Source organism: Mesocricetus auratus, unplaced genomic scaffold (genome assembly GCF_017639785.1).
Source record: "Mesocricetus auratus isolate SY011 unplaced genomic scaffold, BCM_Maur_2.0 Super-Scaffold_15014, whole genome shotgun sequence".
Lineage (NCBI taxonomy): Eukaryota > Metazoa > Chordata > Mammalia > Rodentia > Cricetidae > Mesocricetus > Mesocricetus auratus.
Window position 1 is genome coordinate 45811478 of NW_024429186.1, and position 12616 is coordinate 45824093.

At 44.7% G+C, this 12616-nt stretch overlaps 1 long non-coding RNA gene across 3 annotated transcripts in view; it reads left to right on the forward strand.

Annotated features, from left to right (window-relative positions):
- Positions 1 to 12616, forward strand: part of LOC106021348 — a 150817-nt gene that overhangs the window by 66428 nt on the left and 71773 nt on the right. Inside the window, exon 7 of one of the 3 annotated variants that reach the window (XR_005876291.1) lies at positions 2682 to 2826. The exons of the other annotated variants lie outside the window; for them this stretch is intronic. This is a non-coding gene — a long non-coding RNA (uncharacterized LOC106021348). Of the gene's footprint in view, positions 1 to 2681; positions 2827 to 12616 lie in introns of those variants that run through there. 3 annotated transcript variants of the gene reach the window in all.

Below are 12616 nucleotides of genomic sequence, written 5' to 3' on the forward strand. Positions count from 1 at the left end.
TGTTTTTCGTTTGTTTTTTCGAGACAGGGTTTTTCTGTATTGTTTTGGAGGCTGTCCTGGAACTCATTCTGTAGAGCAGGTTGGTCTCGAACTCACAGATATTTGCCTGCCTCCTGAGTGCTAAGATTTTTTTTTTTTTTTTTTGGTTTTTACAAGGCAGGGTTTCTCTGTATTGTTTTGGAGGCTATCGGTCCAGTCCGGCCTCGAACTCACAGAGATCCACCTGCCTCTGCCTCCCGAGTGCTGGGATTAAAGGTGTGTGCCACCACTGCCCGGCCCAAGTGCTAGGATTAAACACACACACACACACACACACACACACACACACACACACACACTTAACGTCTCCCAAATTTGGCTTCTGAAAATAGAATTAATAGCACTGTAAAGATTCAAAACTTGAAAAACAAACACACTAACATGCATTCCTTATACCTGACTCCCAGTGGAACAGGAACAGGTAGAGTGGGATGGGAAGGAAAGCAAATGATTTCACTTTCTGGATTTCCATTATCTGTCTCCCTTCCTGGGTCTAGATACATTATCACTTGTGTGGTGGAAGGCCAGGTGAGAAATCAGAGAAGCCTGTGAGTTCAGGTTGGTTTGGTTTTCAGCGGGAGGGATATCTACTATCAGAAGCAAGGGTACCAGCTACAGTGCACGGTCCCCCAGAGACGGCAACACCTGAACCGAGCTGTTGATGTGGTGTGAGACTGTGAGCTTGTGTTGTTCCCAAGATGGGTTTTGAGGTTGCATCTCTGGTCTTCTAGAGTCTGTGAGCTTCTTTGATTTAATTCTTTAGTGTTTGAAGTAGCCAGAGCTCTCTTAAGAGCTGACAGGAATAGTCAGTGTCTTATCAGAATTGGAGCTAGGAACAGCTTTTGATGATAATTTTAGGGGATCTGAAGCTCTCATTTTGGGAGATTTCCAGCCAATCAAATCACTGTGTTTTCAGGGATAAAAAAGCTATTATCTTCTGTTCGGTCTCATTCCTGTAAATCCTAGGAGAAGAAAGAGAGAGAGACAGGGAGAGAGAGAGGGGGGAGGGGGAGATAAGGGGGGGCAGGTTCAGCTCCTAATATTTCTAATTTGTAATTTTTGTTATATAATCAAATAGAGACTACAGAACGTTTTATTTTAATTTCAGCTTTTCCTCATGCTAGTTTTGTTATGATTCAATGCAAATTCATCCTTGAAAATATCTAAAACCAAATTAGAAGGGGTACTGTCATCATCATCATCATCTTCGTAATGCCAGAGAGCATGATAACTAATAAAAAAAAAATAGGGGTGAAAGCAGTCAGCTGGAATCCTCATTCTAACAGCTCCTGGCTCTCCCAGGGAGTTTGTATCCACCGCATGTAACCTAAACCTTGCTTTGTTCTGCTGCATTCGAAGGACCCTCAAGGTTACCTCCTGGAACAGGAACAGGGATCAATCTGGTGTCATTTGTACAATGCTCCCAGGGATCAGAGGTACCTCTGCTTCCTCCTCTATAATTCCAGAGAAGTAGTCTCATCTTTTTTAAATGTAGCTGCAGATAAAGCTAACAGCTGTACATTTTCGTGTTGAGGTTATTCATATACCCCCGAGAGTTATTAAACAATCTAAAAGCAGCAGCAATATCTACATCTTTATTGCAGAAAAAATAAGGCAGTCAGTGGCCTCACCATCTACTTGGGATGTTGCAGTAGTTGTTGAGTCTCCTCAAAGAGCGCATCCTGCAGTACGGAACCCACCTCCAGCCTCACAGAAATGACAGGCCCTGCAGCTGAAAGCTGCTGGCCTCAGAGGTGATGGGATTCTTTCCCAAGGGGTCCCACTATTGACACTTTCAGCTTAGATAGCTAGCATCTATGATGGCCGATCACAACAGTGAGACAGTGCTTACACTGCCACTCTGTACTTTCTTTTTACTGGGTGTCACCAGCAACAAATTAATCAAATGGCTTGAAGCACAAACCAAGATCTCACAGTTTTGCTGAAGAAACTTTTCAGACTTTAGGTGTACTCACAATGGCTTTGCTGTTGTTTTCTTAGTGATACGGAAACACACACACACACACACACACACACACACACACCTGTCACAGCTTGGGTGGAAATGGGGTCATGGCCACAGCAATAACAGCAGCAATAGCTGAGAGAGCCAGAGCCCTGTGAGAACCCACTGTGTGTCAGGTACTATGTGTTCCATAGCTTTCAACTCTAACCCTTACAACAGCAAGCATTCCTGGTTTATGGGGAGCAAACCGATAACGATCTTGGTTTTAAGGCACAGGGCCATAAACAACAAACATGAATCTCCCTGCCTCTCAAGTCTTGGCTTTCAATCCTTTCTCAGCCCCGTCAATGGGGACCTCTTTCGTTTGAAACAAAGCTACTCGAATTCCACATAGGATCATCTCTTCAGTCTGTGGGTTTTCGTTTTAAAAGTTTAGGTGGCTCAATCACAATTTTAGGCCATAAAATTGAGTTTAAAAAGAAGTACAGCCTCATCTCCTGCCTTGCGCAGAACAAATATACGTCACATTTCCTTAAGTGTGTGTGGGGGAAGGGTAGTTCATTGGGAAAGGACTTGGATGTAGTGAACAGCCAGGTAGCCTAGGACACCTTTTCTGGAGAAGTAGAAGGGGATTCCTGGGGGCAAAAATAATATATTGTTATATCCTTGGCCACAGGGACAGTATGCTGGTGAGAAGGAAGAGTCCATCTTTCCAGGCTTCCAGGAGAGGAAAAATTCTGAAACCACAATGGGACAAATGGGAGTCATGGAGTTGTAACCACACAGCCAATGTTTGCTGGATTAAATATTAGTCTTTTGTTGTTGTTGCTTTGTTTTTGGGGACAAGGTCTCATTATGTAGCCCTGGATGACTTGGAACTCACTGTGTAGACTAGGCTATCCTCAAACTCATAGAGATCCACCTAACTTTGCCTCCCAAGTGCTAGGATCAAAGCATTGAGCACCAAAATAGCCAGATGTGAATTCTAGTCTTTCACGTTTTAAGTCATTTAGTCTTAGGCGGTACCTACTGATCACAGCGTCAGTCTGTGGTTTGGAAAAGTGAGCCCCAAAAGGATCAAGCATGGTTCCCAAGCTACCCAAATGAAGAGTTGTGAACCAGGATTCCAACTGAGGTAATTCTTCTTTCCCATTTATACCATTTACCACTTACTGCCCAGCCTCTGAAGGAACATGTATGAGGCTGAGGAGAAGTGAAGAAACTACCAAAGGAAACACCAGTGTGGTGGTGAGTTTCCATCACTGTAACTAAATAGCGGAGACGATCCACTTAAAGAAAGAGAAAAGGCTTCTTTTGACTTGTGGCTTCGGGAGTTTCGATCCAGAGTTGCTTTGCCCTGGTTTCTTTGGGCCTGTGACTGTACAGCCCACTGTGGGGAGGGTGATGGCAAATGGAGACCTGTCCAATCCATGGAAAGCATGCAGAGGGAGGGATTGGGGCCCCAGTAGCCTCAGTTAAGGGCATGCCCTCCAAGGCCAAACTGCCTGCTGTTAGGGTTCCGTTCTTAAAGGTCCCTCTACCTTGCAAATGTGCTATTCAAACTGCCATAACCAGGGAAGAACAGACAAGAAATGGCAGAGCAAAACCCATGTGAATTCCTTCTCTTGGTGTTGGCAAGACTTGCTCACATGCTGTCTACGGTGGTGACTACCTAAAGGGATAATGACAAAGGACCTTGAGATCTCTTTATCAGATGGCAGAAAGTGCCACAGAGCTAATTATAATAAAGTCACCTACTCTCACAGGCTCCCAAGTGCCACCTTTACCGGATTTCTCTATTTCTCTCAAAGCTTGCCAGCATGAGGCACCTTGGTTCTTTTCTTTAGCACTGATGTTCCATCAAACTCTTGTAATCCTTTCTGGAACAATTTGCCTTTTACACTGATCCTGGGCTTCTTGTAGGCTGAAGTCAATGCCTGGGTGGGTCTTCTGGGGTAATCCAGAACATTGTACATGGTTTTCCAGGATGAATCAGAAGAACTGTGCTCAGCCCTAGGTGAGGGATGCTGGAGTCTTCTCAGGCCTCAGTATCGTTGCACTTTCTGAATAGAGATCTTGCCACTGATGCTTTCTTAGGTTCCCTTCCCTTCAACCCTGAACAATATCAATTCATGAATGAGTCAGCCCCCTGCTGATACAGCTGCCTGTGGATCTATGGACTTGTTTGAACTTTTAACATGAGGTCTCAAGGCTCTGTCTAAAGGTTTCCTCTAATTCCCCCTCTCATGCTTCATTTCCTAACCCCAGCTTTTCTGTTGCTATTTTTGCTTCCCATAAAACCCTCTTCCTTCTTCCTTGGACGACTCCGTCATCATTCAAATTCTGCTTAGGAATCCTGACCTCCAGTGAGCCTCTGCCCAAAATGACCTAAGGCTATGATATTTTAATTTTACAGAAATGTTCATGTGCATTAGATGGTGGCCAAAGAGCCTGGACCTGATGACCAGCTAGAGTCAAGTCCTTGCTCTACTGTTAGCTGGTTAGTCGACCTCTCTATACCTTTGCATAAGACGGGACCATAATAGTGGCCATTTGGTAAGGGTCTGTGAGGGTTCACACACATAATAATAAACATCAAGCATGTAGAAGAGCTTTGGATACACCTTAAGTGCTATACAAGTATTCATTATAATGAAATTACACATCATTTGGATGACTTTTTTTTTTTTTTTTGAGTTTTAAAGACTGGGTTTCTCTGTATTGTTTTGGAGGCTGTCCTGGAACGCACTCTGTAGACCAGGCTGGCCTCGAACTCACTTGGATGAACCTGCTTATCTAGTAAGTAGCAAGAATTTTCACCATTTCATACTTTTCCCATTTCCTGATCCAAAAAGGCTGATGCTCAATAAAAGCTTTGTGTGAATGGTAGGCTAAGTGAATGAATGAAGAACTACTCAGCATCTGGAGGAAGGAGCTCAAACACAGCTGGCTGTCTAACACACAGTCCCCATGGTAGCCAGCTCAGTTTCCAAGCGCTGATGCTGCACTGTAACTTGTCTTGCAGGAACATACTCTGTACATTTGGCATTTCCAACCTACAGGAAAGTTAGTTAACAGGAAGCATCTACGCTTCTAAACAGAGTGTGTTTCTTCAACTCTTCAGGAAGAAAACCTTTATTTGTTTAGTCACGTGACTGACCAAAAGAGAGGAAAACAACCATGGCGACGTACAAGAAGGAATGTTGAGCATTTGATGGATACCTTACATAACAGACCTAAATTTCAAATGTTGTCTTCCTCACCAAATGCCTTAATAATGGTTTTCCGAGACACTCTTGTTTGTCCTGGAACTCCAGAGCTTGTGTTATTCGCCTGCCTACATATTCTCTATATAGCCCTAGCTGTCCTGGAACCTGCTTTCCTCCCAAGTATCAGGGACAACTGGCACACATCACTGTGCCTTGCTGCAAGTGCTTAACTTCCAAGCCTAGGACTTTGTTTCATGTTAATAAGGGACCCCATCTTCATCATGCTATTAGAAGAGGACACCAAGTTGATGAGACAGACCTGAAGGGACAAATCTGAAGTACAGTGGGTGGTGGTTTGAAGCCCCAGTGCTTGAATGACAGATGTGGACAAAGAAAATCAGCCTTTGCAGCTGCAGGCTGAGGACCTTCATGGCATGCTGCAAATGAGGCCATTTTGGCTTGGCAAACAAAGGCTATGATGTAAACCAATGCGATAGCCCCTGCAGCTGCAGCTTCCGGCTTCTTCAAAATCTAGGTTTCTTCATGAATCTTTATAGCTCGATTGTCAGAGTTGGGAATGAGACTTTCTAATGGATTTACTGAAACAACTTTATATAACTCAATGCACAAAAAAGAAAAAAAAAAGAAAAATCCTTTGGAAATGCATACAAGTGCCATTATGGTTATGGTGAGAAGTTATTACAAGAAAGGGGGAACAAAGCCAATATATGTGTGGAATAAAATGAGGAAATGTTCTCATTTTATCAACACTAACATTTTGTCCCATTTTACTGTGGACTACAAATATGGTTGGGATCTATTGTCTGAGTTTTACCTTGAACTTCTCACTAATGTGCAAAAGAGGGATTTCCTGAAAGCTAGTTAATACTCCTTTCCTCTTTGCAGTCAAGCCTTGTAGGAAGTGCTCTGCAAGGAAAATTTCTCATAGGTTTGTTGCATTTCTTACCACTAATTCAAACCAAGCATTAATGCCAAGGTGGGCAGAAAGAGGGTGTTGACATCAACATTCCATTCAAAGCCTAATGACCACATGTGTAGTGAGCCTCAGGTCACACATGGCTTGATAAGCCAGTTCCCAATGGCAAGTCAGTTCTCAATGGCATGCAGGTCTCACAGGTGATAGAGATCAAATCTTGCCACAGCAACAAAATGGGGTGTTGCTATAGCTTAAACTCCAAAGACTTTTTGTAGACTTTGCAAGGGATGTAGGAATCAGAGCCATGGGGTGTTCTGCTTACAATTTCTGATATGAAAATTCAAAATTTCCAGGTAGTCATGGACCAAATCTGGGTATACTGTTGTTGTTATTATTATTATTATTATTATTATTATTATTATTATTATTATTATTATTATTATTACAGGGTTTCCCTGTGTAGCTTTGGAGCCTGTCCTGGAACTACCTCTTGTAGACCAGGTTGATCTCAAACTCACAGAGATCGGCCTGCTTCTGCCTCCCAAGTGCTGGGATTAAAGGCGTGAGCCACCACCGCCCAGCTACAATTATTTTATTGAAAGCTGGATCATCTAAAAGCTTCACTCTTTAGTGCAATCATCAGTGGGTCAGTACTTTAGCCATCCTAAGCACAAAGTTTTTGAGACTGCCTGCGACACATCTCCAAAGAAAAGCAACACAGCTCTCCTGCTGCCCAAACGAACAGGACAAAAACGAGCGTCCAGGACCCCGTCTCTTCAGTTGGTGTGTTTAACATGGCATCCCATGCTTTTGGAACCCGACGGTAGGGGCTTTTGCTCTGAGGGAGCTTCCGCTGTACCAACGAGGAGGTGCCTTTAACCCCAGCGCGGAGCATGCGTAGCCATCAGGGACTTGGCGTGCTCGCTGGGCAGAGGGATCTATCCTACCAGTCCTACCAGGCTGCCAGTTCATTGAATCTACATTTCCCCCTTTTATTCACACCATAAACTCTACATTTAGATCTTCATTGACAGAGGGCATCAAGTCTCCATATTAATTTTTTAGGTGTAAAAATGGAAGGATCTTTAAGGGGCCTTACAGCATATGTAGTGGAGAGAAAGGAAGGATAGTTGGAGGTATTCAACTATGTGCTTTCCTCACATCTGTACCTTTGTGAATGCATTTCATAGCACATATGGAGACCAAGGAAGCACGTGCCTGACACCTTCTGTGCTGTGTGGAGAGTATTCTCCAGTACTGTGTAGTACATATAATGCCTGCTCAACTGCACTTGGCAGCCCAGGTCTGTGTGAATCACATTGTAAAATCAAATGTTTTTGTTTTGTGATGTTTCTACATTCTACTCACAATAGCTGTTAGCTAGGCTTTGAATTATTCTGTTTTGGATGGAATTATGATGTGGGAATTCTTGGGTTCAATTCCTGGCCCTACCACTTACTGTGTAATCTTGCACAAACTACTTAGCTTGTTAGTGTCTTGGTGTCACTGCAAAACAGGAATAGTAAGTTTCCAAGGTTATGGAGCTGATGTAAGAAATAATTGAGACAATCTTTTGGAAATTGCCTTGCATATGGATTGGAAAGATCTGGACTGTTTGTAGGTGTCAGCAATCTGGGCTGCTAAAATAATTATCATTGTTGAGAAGTGACATCCAAGTCTGGCCTGCTGGGCAGACTTGACCTTCCAGCCCCATCTGCCCATTCAGGGCTCATCCTTCCACAGACTGCTACCATGGCTCTCCCATGCTCTTCCTTCTGTGGACATTAGGCAGAACATTCCCAGCTGTGGGTCACTTTATCTCAAACACAAGCTGCAGGAACACATACCTCCCCACTGCCCCAGACCCTGCTATTGAATCAAGACTGTTAGGCTCCTTCCCTGCCTCTCTTTCCAGTCTGGCTCATCCGCATGTATGTGTTGGATTTGAGAAGGAAACAGCAGAACCACCATGCATTTCCAGAATATTTCACCGGCAATAACCATGAGTTTTAGGGGTAGTGATGGTGAGATAATGATGGATTTTGGCCAAGGATGAGCCCCGGAGCACAAGCAGAAGACAAGTGTTCTTGTTGTTTGGTTGGCAGTGACTCTACGTATGTGTTGGTTAGGAGTGGGCTGTACACACATGAGTTCTGGAGACAGATCTGGAAATCAGTGACCAAGTCACCGGAGGAGAGCTAGGTTCAGTTGGACAGAGTGAAAATTCTAGCAGGAAGACCAAGGCCAGCAATGAGTATGGGCATGCACACACACCACACGATACTATAAAAAAGAAACAAAACTGACATGATTGTATATACTTCCAAGCCCAGCACTAGGAAGACAGAGGCAGGTGAATCCCTGTCTAATCAGGCAGTCTAGCCTACTTGGTGAGTTCCAGGCCAACAAGAGATCTTGTATCAAAACACAAGGATGGCTCCTGAAAAAAAAATCATACCTGAAGGTGTCCTTACACCTCTACTTTTATACCCACTGCTGTTCTTCCAGAAGAACCAAGTTCAATTCCCAACACCCACATGGTGGCTCACAGCTGTCTATCATTCCAGTTCCAGAGGATCAGACACCTTCTAGCCTCTAAGGGTACCAGTCATGACAGATGCATAGACACCCTTGGAAGCAAAACACCCATACACACAAAATAAAAATAAATAAACATTTAAAAGTGTTTAAAAATCTTTTTCTACATAAGGAGGACTCAACTGAGAATACTTCCTGGGGAAGAGTGCTCCCCCATGTTTTCAGTAGACCCCTCTGTCTACTGGAAAAGCAGGGCCCTCTGCGAACGCTGTAGGCACACCTGTCATCTCTCCCCAGGCAGAGTGTGCAAACCCTGAGGGAACCCGTATTTGTTGTGGGTGGGTTTTCATAAAACACACGGGAGGAAAGGAGTCCTGTCATTTGTTAGCTTCCCATAGCCATACTCAGATTCCTCAGCTCGGCTTCCAAGGTCATTCAACCTCCCCCACCCAAATTTACCCCAATCCAGGCAGGACTCATCTCCCTAGTCAAATGAGTCTCAGACTCTGCCATGTAAGACTCCCTGCCTTGGTGCCTCTGCCTTTTCTTTTTTACCATCCCTGAGACTCACCTGTAAATCGGAACTAATCATTCCTGGTTCAGGAAGATCTGTAGATCATGTGCTCGAAAGTTCCTAGCACAGAGCCTAGTGCTAGAACATCTTTCAGTTAGGCTCAGCAGTCATCAGACTCAAATTCTAGACCCTTGCCCACTCATTACAAGGCCAGGAATCCTGAAATGTTTTCAGGGCTGGCCATGAATGATGCATCCAGAGCCAACTACAAGGGATTTCCTCTGCTTTGAGGAAACAGATGCAGAGACAGACAAAAGTAAACTAAAACAAATGAATACAATGGAAAGAAAGCATGACCATGCCTGGGAGGGACAACAGCTTCAAGCCCCATTTTGTAATCCCTTTGATTTCTGCCTCTTTGGATGGCAACTATGTCTTCCTCTGTAGCTCTTCTATTGCCCAATGGAGCTACTTATTTCTCACTTAATTCATGTTCTTTATGGTGTCATTAATATTCCAATGCAAATCATCTTGAGTCTCAGGAATGTTTTGAGAAATAAGTACAATTGCATTATGCAAAGAGTCTTGGATCTGGCACCTACACAGTAGCTATAATGTTGTTAAAATGATAATGAAGCTGTTATCCATCTCTTAAGCTCAGAGTCCTGGAATCTCTTTTCTACATTCTGACTTGGTGAAAAACAATTATAACAACAATAATGGCTACTACTAATTGGCGATAGTCATTAGACAGGAGCTATTGGTGTGGCCTCTGTCCTAACCCAGTTCTTCTCATGAAAAGCTGAGAGGAGGGACCTGGGAGTTTTATACAGGATGAGGAAACTGAGACCTCAAAACAATAAGTAGCTAAACAAGGTATATAGTTAGGAAGCCATGGGTCAGACTTGGACAAAGTGGACTGGTTCCACAGCCCACATACTGAACCATGGCCCTGGATCCTTCCTGACCAACTTCTGTTTGTCCCTAAACTCCCAGAAAACAGGCACCTCAACCTCGGGTTTCCAAGTAGACTACATTGCTCCACCTATACACTCCCATAGGACCTAAGATAGCAATTAGCTTCTCTAGCAATTATCATATTAACGTGTGTGTGTGTGTGTGTGTGTGTGTGTGTGTGTGTGTGTGTGTGTGTGTGTGTGTATGTGTGTTTACCAGTACCTGAGTTTCTTAAGGAAGAATTTCTGCTTCCTAAGGTTGTAAGCTTCTCACAGGGCTTGGAACCTTTCTGATAGACATCAATATCCCTCAAGTCTCTGCTGAACTGAGAGTGACTGAGGAGATTCTGATGCTGGAGGAGAAATTTCAAACAGCAAGAACCATGGTGCTGGTGTTAATCTATTGGCTTTTTGTGCCATGAGGTCAGAGATGTTTTTTTCTGTTTTCTCTTGGAATGGTTTAACTCCCTGCTGTCCAACATATCTCTTCTAACCACAGCCTCTTGGCTACAATGCTACTCTCCTTTGTTCCTTCTGGGATGGTAGATGTCAGTGCCTCCTAAATGCCACAGGAGAAAGAAAGGTTCTGCTGCAACCTGTGCTTAGCAGCAGTTAGTAATATTTCACCTGTGGTTACATAAGCTGAATGACTATGGCAGAGCCTCAGCCCTGCCCTGCTGCGAGCCAAAGTTCCATAGTGTATAGGACGCTGCCCTCTGTCTGGATAATGCCTTATGACGAGCAGGCCTTTCTCTCCATCCTTTCCTCTGCTTCCTCTAACATCCCACTGGAGTGGGTGTGAGAGGCTCTGGAGAGGACAGGGCTTGCCTTGTCGGAGAAAGATGGAGTTGGGGCATGATCCTGCCTTCTGAACATCTCCAAGGCATACCATGCAAGATGGCCCTAGTAGCTGATCTGCTGGTGAGATATGCCCATCCCCAGAGTGTGGGTTCCTGGTCTTTTCAGTGTCTCGGAAGGCAGGGAGGAATCAGCAGGTGATGGGGACAGAGATACTGAAGGACAAGATGGACAACAGACTGAGGGGCCAAGAAGAGATAAAGTCATGAGATGTTCTCTCCTGGGTATATCAATGGGAGTTCTATCACCAAAGGAGGTCATATTCGTATTTTATAGGACAAACTCTTTTTAAATGATTTATTTATTTTTATTTTATGGGCATTGGTGTTTTGCTTGCATGCTTTTCTGTGTGAGGGTATCGGGTCCCCTGGACCTAGAGTTACAGACAGTTTTGAGCTGCCATGTGGGTGCTGGGAATTGAACCCTGGTCCTCTTGATTCCCTGAGCTATCTCTCTACTGGCAGGATGGAATAGGCTTGCTTGAAATAAGCCAGAGGAGCTTTCAGTCAGCATATACTCCCTCAGCAACACCACATCACACTTAACCTCCCTGTGGCAGCTTCTCCAGACTCCTCCATGCTCCCTGAGCTCTCAGGGCAGGTGGTTCTCAACCTGTGAGTTGCGACTCCTTAGAGTCGAATGACCCTTTCACGGGGGTCACCTAAGACCATCAGAAAACACAGATATTTTCATTACTACTCATAAGAGGAGCAAGATTACAGTTATGAAGTAGCAATGAAAACAATTTTGTGGTTGGGGGTCTGTATAAAAGGATGGCAGCATCGGGAACCACTGTCTTAGGGCATCTGAGAGGTACAGGCATGAGATCCCATTCCAGTGGCTTCTCCCCCACTCAGAAAGGACCGCCTGTCTGGGTTACAGCGCTTGAAGCAACTCAGAAGCAGGGGATGACTCCAGAGTCTTTGATGGCCCCGCGCGCCTTGTTTTGTGTCTCCGGGTGCCTTGTACCTTAAGTTCTGTAGTCACCATCCTCAGACCCTCTTTCTGAGGGTTGGTCGAGTGGGTGAGGGGTGCGGGTTTTCTCTGGTTCTAAGCTGTCCTGACTCCCTTTGTCTCAGCCCAGCCGCTCTTGCCCCTGGTGGCTGACCACAGGCCCAGGATGGACTGTTTCATGCTGGCTTAGGGCCACAACCACGGTTACCAGCAGCCTGTGTTGACAGAGGTCTCTGTTGTATGTCGGCTTCCTTAGAGAATGCGCGACTATATCCAGACCGTCTCAATCAGGGTGGTATTTGCAGCGTGGGGGAACATTTACGGACAGGTGTGTGAAGACGCAGGACCTATGCAGGAGTCCTTGCTGGTTGCAGGGAGGGAGAGAAATAGGGGGAAGGGACGGGGAGAGGAGAGTTCTAGGCATCTACAAATGAAAAACAGGCAAAGACAGAGAGCAGAGTCTGAAATGCAGCTGAAAGAGCCGCAGTTTGGGCAGCTGAATCCCATTAGGAAATCATGAGCAAGCTTTGTGCTCCTGCCGACGTGATGAGGAGGAAAAATAATCTCCTAGGGCTTCACAAAGAAAACATTCTGTGAGCAGAAGGCTTAAAGTTCTGCAAAACTCAAAATGGAAACAGCTTGCTA